Raw genomic sequence first — 6,000 nt, forward strand, 5'->3', positions numbered from 1 at the left:
ACACGCGGAGTCCCCCACTACACTGCCTTAAAGCGACCGCTCATCACTATCGTGTGAGTAACCTTGCGGCCGCGGCGACGAGTCTTGCCCAAAGACGCAGCGTGCGTGGAGGCGCTGCCCGAACGCGTGTGGATGCACCCTCCTACCTCGTAAAGCGCCTACAGCTACTATCACCGTGGGCCGCTGCCGGCGGGCGGGAAGCCGACACAGCGCGGCGTCACGGGCAGCGGCTGTGCGGTGGTGGTGTAATGGTGAGCATAGTTGCCTTCCAAGCAGTTGATCCGGGTTCGATTCCCGGCCACCGCAACGGGCGCAAATTTTTACGTATGAGTATGTGAGCCACGTGCTGTTAAATTAACGTTTTCTTTCCGTCGTTGCTCCACGCAGGCCATCCTGTAGTATGTCCCGACTTGTCCCGACTTTGCTCGGCTGACGCGAAAGCTGACGCTTGGAATTCGCCCTTATCAAGAGGACAGGCGATATAAACGGCTGTGAGAGGTGAGGTGTAGCGAAGTACCAAAACGACAGGCAAACTGCGAAATTTTCTGCTCCTTCTTCTTAAACAAAAAAATAAAAAAAAGAGACGCAGTCGGTAGGACTCGAACCTACGCTCCCAGAGGGAATCTGATTTCTAGTCAGACGCCTTAACCACTCGGCCACGACTGCTCGCAGCCAAAAAGTTCCCTCGAATCGTGAAAACTCAAACCGTTCTGCGCAGTATGTTGACAGGAAACGAACTCCGTGCACTGATTACGGCAGGGCTACCAGCGCTACGAGACGAGCCATTACGGAAGCGTTAAAATCTTCGCCCGGACAGGGACTCGAACCCTGGACCCTTAGGTTAAAAGCCTAATGCTCTACCGACTGAGCTATCCGGGCTCACACTTGTTGGGGGATGGAGCAGCTGCAGGCAATGTGAATAACTGGAACGCGTAATTGCTGGCTTCTGGCGCAACTGGCGACTTCACCGACTTGCCACTGACGCTGGTAGCAGCCCAACAGCGGACCAGTGCCTCTTCTCCCTTTATCCCGGTGCTGACAGTAATTGCATCTCGTGCCTTTTTTCCCCGATTACGCTCGGTTGAAGCTCCGGAAGGAGGGCGACAAACGAGGGTTGGAGGGCCAAAACATGGAGGGTCGTGTGCGCAAAAACTTCGCTTCCGGTACCGGGAATCGAACCCTGGCCTCCTGGGTGAAAGCCAGGTATCCTAGCCACTAGACCACACCGGATTTGCTCGATAAGTGTCAGATTTACTCCCTCTCCTCTGGCATTTCGTGCTGAATCCGGACTCAGTGGTGTTCTCTGTTTGCGAGCATATTTGCGCCTACAGACTGGCATGGCGCACAGCTCGAAACTGACTATTCATTGCTGTTTGCATCATATTTTACTCATAACAGGGGAGGAGAAAGGTCAAAGCTGTACCTTGCCATAGCTGGATGTAAACATTTTGACGCTGAGGCGTGGACTCCTTGTGGATAACAAACGACAATTCAGTTCGTTCCCTAGCAACAGCAACGCCGTTAATTCAGCCATGATGTACAGCAAATTATATGCCCCGGGTGAGGATCGAACTCACGACCTTAAGATTATGAGACTTACGCGCTGCCCACTGCGCTACCGAGGCACGTCTGCAACCAACGTCCCAGGAAACTTGGTAAGCCTCGCATATTAGAGATAGACAGTTTGCGCTTTCTCAAGAATCTGTTGTGTTGCTACACGTGCTTTCCCGAATTGCTAGATTAAACTGCTGCCGCGGCTTTTCCAACGGAAAGCAGCACTGCCTGAGGTTACAGTACATCGCCCTTGCGGCACCTGAACACAGCGGCCTGTAGGGCCAGGCTGACGCTAGAGTTCAGAAATAGCACGCGTCCGTCCAAGTACGGTCTCTTGCGTGCTGCGTGTTTGGTTCTTCTCACAGCGAATCCTGCTATACATTTCTGAGGCTGACGCAGCTCAAACGAGCAATCGGCGCGGCAGCATTATAGCGAGAACAGCAAAACGATGCATCGGCCGGGAATCGAACCCGGGCCGCCCGCGTGGTAGGCGAACAACCTGCCGCTTTTTTTGTTGTTGTTCTCATTTTTTTAGTTGCATTTGTTGGGGGCGGTCGACCGTGCTTCCCGAGCATATTCCAGAGTAGCTGTCTGCAGGGAAAGTGGGATTGCCACCCAACGACGCCGGATACAACCGAAAAAAGTGCTACACACGCGGAGTCCCCCACTACACTGCCTTAAAGCGACCGCTCATCACTATCGTGTGAGTAACCTTGCGGCCGCGGCGACGAGTCTTGCCCAAAGACGCAGCGTGCGTGGAGGCGCTGCCCGAACGCGTGTGGATGCACCCTCCTACCTCGTAAAGCGCCTACAGCTACTATCACCGTGGGCCGCTGCCGGCGGGCGGGAAGCCGACACAGCGCGGCGTCACGGGCAGCGGCTGTGCGGTGGTGGTGTAATGGTGAGCATAGTTGCCTTCCAAGCAGTTGATCCGGGTTCGATTCCCGGCCACCGCAACGGGCGCAAATTTTTACGTATGAGTATGTGAGCCACGTGCTGTTAAATTAACGTTTTCTTTCCGTCGTTGCTCCACGCAGGCCATCCTGTAGTATGTCCCGACTTGTCCCGACTTTGCTCGGCTGACGCGAAAGCTGACGCTTGGAATTCGCCCTTATCAAGAGGACAGGCGATATAAACGGCTGTGAGAGGTGAGGTGTAGCGAAGTACCAAAACGACAGGCAAACTGCGAAATTTTCTGCTCCTTCTTCTTAAACAAAAAAATAAAAAAAAGAGACGCAGTCGGTAGGACTCGAACCTACGCTCCCAGAGGGAATCTGATTTCTAGTCAGACGCCTTAACCACTCGGCCACGACTGCTCGCAGCCAAAAAGTTCCCTCGAATCGTGAAAACTCAAACCGTTCTGCGCAGTATGTTGACAGGAAACGAACTCCGTGCACTGATTACGGCAGGGCTACCAGCGCTACGAGACGAGCCATTACGGAAGCGTTAAAATCTTCGCCCGGACAGGGACTCGAACCCTGGACCCTTAGGTTAAAAGCCTAATGCTCTACCGACTGAGCTATCCGGGCTCACACTTGTTGGGGGATGGAGCAGCTGCAGGCAATGTGAATAACTGGAACGCGTAATTGCTGGCTTCTGGCGCAACTGGCGACTTCACCGACTTGCCACTGACGCTGGTAGCAGCCCAACAGCGGACCAGTGCCTCTTCTCCCTTTATCCCGGTGCTGACAGTAATTGCATCTCGTGCCTTTTTTCCCCGATTACGCTCGGTTGAAGCTCCGGAAGGAGGGCGACAAACGAGGGTTGGAGGGCCAAAACATGGAGGGTCGTGTGCGCAAAAACTTCGCTTCCGGTACCGGGAATCGAACCCTGGCCTCCTGGGTGAAAGCCAGGTATCCTAGCCACTAGACCACACCGGATTTGCTCGATAAGTGTCAGATTTACTCCCTCTCCTCTGGCATTTCGTGCTGAATCCGGACTCAGTGGTGTTCTCTGTTTGCGAGCATATTTGCGCCTACAGACTGGCATGGCGCACAGCTCGAAACTGACTATTCATTGCTGTTTGCATCATATTTTACTCATAACAGGGGAGGAGAAAGGTCAAAGCTGTACCTTGCCATAGCTGGATGTAAACATTTTGACGCTGAGGCGTGGACTCCTTGTGGATAACAAACGACAATTCAGTTCGTTCCCTAGCAACAGCAACGCCGTTAATTCAGCCATGATGTACAGCAAATTATATGCCCCGGGTGAGGATCGAACTCACGACCTTAAGATTATGAGACTTACGCGCTGCCCACTGCGCTACCGAGGCACGTCTGCAACCAACGTCCCAGGAAACTTGGTAAGCCTCGCATATTAGAGATAGACAGTTTGCGCTTTCTCAAGAATCTGTTGTGTTGCTACACGTGCTTTCCCGAATTGCTAGATTAAACTGCTGCCGCGGCTTTTCCAACGGAAAGCAGCACTGCCTGAGGTTACAGTACATCGCCCTTGCGGCACCTGAACACAGCGGCCTGTAGGGCCAGGCTGACGCTAGAGTTCAGAAATAGCACGCGTCCGTCCAAGTACGGTCTCTTGCGTGCTGCGTGTTTGGTTCTTCTCACAGCGAATCCTGCTATACATTTCTGAGGCTGACGCAGCTCAAACGAGCAATCGGCGCGGCAGCATTATAGCGAGAACAGCAAAACGATGCATCGGCCGGGAATCGAACCCGGGCCGCCCGCGTGGTAGGCGAACAACCTGCCGCTTTTTTTGTTGTTGTTCTCATTTTTTTAGTTGCATTTGTTGGGGGCGGTCGACCGTGCTTCCCGAGCATATTCCAGAGTAGCTGTCTGCAGGGAAAGTGGGATTGCCACCCAACGACGCCGGATACAACCGAAAAAAGTGCTACACACGCGGAGTCCCCCACTACACTGCCTTAAAGCGACCGCTCATCACTATCGTGTGAGTAACCTTGCGGCCGCGGCGACGAGTCTTGCCCAAAGACGCAGCGTGCGTGGAGGCGCTGCCCGAACGCGTGTGGATGCACCCTCCTACCTCGTAAAGCGCCTACAGCTACTATCACCGTGGGCCGCTGCCGGCGGGCGGGAAGCCGACACAGCGCGGCGTCACGGGCAGCGGCTGTGCGGTGGTGGTGTAATGGTGAGCATAGTTGCCTTCCAAGCAGTTGATCCGGGTTCGATTCCCGGCCACCGCAACGGGCGCAAATTTTTACGTATGAGTATGTGAGCCACGTGCTGTTAAATTAACGTTTTCTTTCCGTCGTTGCTCCACGCAGGCCATCCTGTAGTATGTCCCGACTTGTCCCGACTTTGCTCGGCTGACGCGAAAGCTGACGCTTGGAATTCGCCCTTATCAAGAGGACAGGCGATATAAACGGCTGTGAGAGGTGAGGTGTAGCGAAGTACCAAAACGACAGGCAAACTGCGAAATTTTCTGCTCCTTCTTCTTAAACAAAAAAATAAAAAAAAGAGACGCAGTCGGTAGGACTCGAACCTACGCTCCCAGAGGGAATCTGATTTCTAGTCAGACGCCTTAACCACTCGGCCACGACTGCTCGCAGCCAAAAAGTTCCCTCGAATCGTGAAAACTCAAACCGTTCTGCGCAGTATGTTGACAGGAAACGAACTCCGTGCACTGATTACGGCAGGGCTACCAGCGCTACGAGACGAGCCATTACGGAAGCGTTAAAATCTTCGCCCGGACAGGGACTCGAACCCTGGACCCTTAGGTTAAAAGCCTAATGCTCTACCGACTGAGCTATCCGGGCTCACACTTGTTGGGGGATGGAGCAGCTGCAGGCAATGTGAATAACTGGAACGCGTAATTGCTGGCTTCTGGCGCAACTGGCGACTTCACCGACTTGCCACTGACGCTGGTAGCAGCCCAACAGCGGACCAGTGCCTCTTCTCCCTTTATCCCGGTGCTGACAGTAATTGCATCTCGTGCCTTTTTTCCCCGATTACGCTCGGTTGAAGCTCCGGAAGGAGGGCGACAAACGAGGGTTGGAGGGCCAAAACATGGAGGGTCGTGTGCGCAAAAACTTCGCTTCCGGTACCGGGAATCGAACCCTGGCCTCCTGGGTGAAAGCCAGGTATCCTAGCCACTAGACCACACCGGATTTGCTCGATAAGTGTCAGATTTACTCCCTCTCCTCTGGCATTTCGTGCTGAATCCGGACTCAGTGGTGTTCTCTGTTTGCGAGCATATTTGCGCCTACAGACTGGCATGGCGCACAGCTCGAAACTGACTATTCATTGCTGTTTGCATCATATTTTACTCATAACAGGGGAGGAGAAAGGTCAAAGCTGTACCTTGCCATAGCTGGATGTAAACATTTTGACGCTGAGGCGTGGACTCCTTGTGGATAACAAACGACAATTCAGTTCGTTCCCTAGCAACAGCAACGCCGTTAATTCAGCCATGATGTACAGCAAATTATATGCCCCGGGTGAGGATCGAACTCACGACCTTAAGATTATG

At 53.5% G+C, this 6,000-nt stretch overlaps 14 non-coding genes across 14 annotated transcripts; 3 read left to right on the plus strand and 11 right to left on the minus strand.

Moving 5' to 3' along the window:
- The first annotated feature begins 234 nt into the window (after positions 1–234).
- Positions 235–306, plus strand: Trnag-ucc (transfer RNA glycine (anticodon UCC)). The gene has a single exon. It is a non-coding gene; the product is annotated as a tRNA-Gly (tRNA).
- A 278-nt stretch (positions 307–584) lies between these two features.
- On the minus strand, positions 585–666 carry Trnas-aga (transfer RNA serine (anticodon AGA)). Its single transcript has one exon. It is a non-coding gene; the product is annotated as a tRNA-Ser (tRNA).
- Positions 667–806: 140 nt separating this feature from the next.
- Positions 807–879, minus strand: Trnak-uuu (transfer RNA lysine (anticodon UUU)). Its single transcript has one exon. It is a non-coding gene; the product is annotated as a tRNA-Lys (tRNA).
- Positions 880–1,158: 279 nt separating this feature from the next.
- Positions 1,159–1,230, minus strand: Trnae-uuc (transfer RNA glutamic acid (anticodon UUC)). The gene has a single exon. It is a non-coding gene; the product is annotated as a tRNA-Glu (tRNA).
- A 322-nt stretch (positions 1,231–1,552) lies between these two features.
- Positions 1,553–1,625, minus strand: Trnam-cau (transfer RNA methionine (anticodon CAU)). Its single transcript has one exon. It is a non-coding gene; the product is annotated as a tRNA-Met (tRNA).
- Positions 1,626–2,438: 813 nt separating this feature from the next.
- On the plus strand, positions 2,439–2,510 carry Trnag-ucc (transfer RNA glycine (anticodon UCC)). Its single transcript has one exon. It is a non-coding gene; the product is annotated as a tRNA-Gly (tRNA).
- A 278-nt stretch (positions 2,511–2,788) lies between these two features.
- On the minus strand, positions 2,789–2,870 carry Trnas-aga (transfer RNA serine (anticodon AGA)). The gene has a single exon. It is a non-coding gene; the product is annotated as a tRNA-Ser (tRNA).
- Positions 2,871–3,010: 140 nt separating this feature from the next.
- On the minus strand, positions 3,011–3,083 carry Trnak-uuu (transfer RNA lysine (anticodon UUU)). The gene has a single exon. It is a non-coding gene; the product is annotated as a tRNA-Lys (tRNA).
- Positions 3,084–3,362: 279 nt separating this feature from the next.
- Positions 3,363–3,434, minus strand: Trnae-uuc (transfer RNA glutamic acid (anticodon UUC)). The gene has a single exon. It is a non-coding gene; the product is annotated as a tRNA-Glu (tRNA).
- Positions 3,435–3,756: 322 nt separating this feature from the next.
- Positions 3,757–3,829, minus strand: Trnam-cau (transfer RNA methionine (anticodon CAU)). The gene has a single exon. It is a non-coding gene; the product is annotated as a tRNA-Met (tRNA).
- An 813-nt stretch (positions 3,830–4,642) lies between these two features.
- Trnag-ucc (transfer RNA glycine (anticodon UCC)) lies at positions 4,643–4,714 on the plus strand. Its single transcript has one exon. It is a non-coding gene; the product is annotated as a tRNA-Gly (tRNA).
- Positions 4,715–4,992: 278 nt separating this feature from the next.
- Positions 4,993–5,074, minus strand: Trnas-aga (transfer RNA serine (anticodon AGA)). The gene has a single exon. It is a non-coding gene; the product is annotated as a tRNA-Ser (tRNA).
- Positions 5,075–5,214: 140 nt separating this feature from the next.
- On the minus strand, positions 5,215–5,287 carry Trnak-uuu (transfer RNA lysine (anticodon UUU)). The gene has a single exon. It is a non-coding gene; the product is annotated as a tRNA-Lys (tRNA).
- Positions 5,288–5,566: 279 nt separating this feature from the next.
- On the minus strand, positions 5,567–5,638 carry Trnae-uuc (transfer RNA glutamic acid (anticodon UUC)). Its single transcript has one exon. It is a non-coding gene; the product is annotated as a tRNA-Glu (tRNA).
- Between the last annotated feature and the right edge of the window lie 362 nt (positions 5,639–6,000).

The sequence above is a fragment of the Schistocerca serialis genome, unplaced genomic scaffold (genome assembly GCF_023864345.2).
Source record: "Schistocerca serialis cubense isolate TAMUIC-IGC-003099 unplaced genomic scaffold, iqSchSeri2.2 HiC_scaffold_581, whole genome shotgun sequence".
NCBI classification, from domain to species: domain Eukaryota; kingdom Metazoa; phylum Arthropoda; class Insecta; order Orthoptera; family Acrididae; genus Schistocerca; species Schistocerca serialis.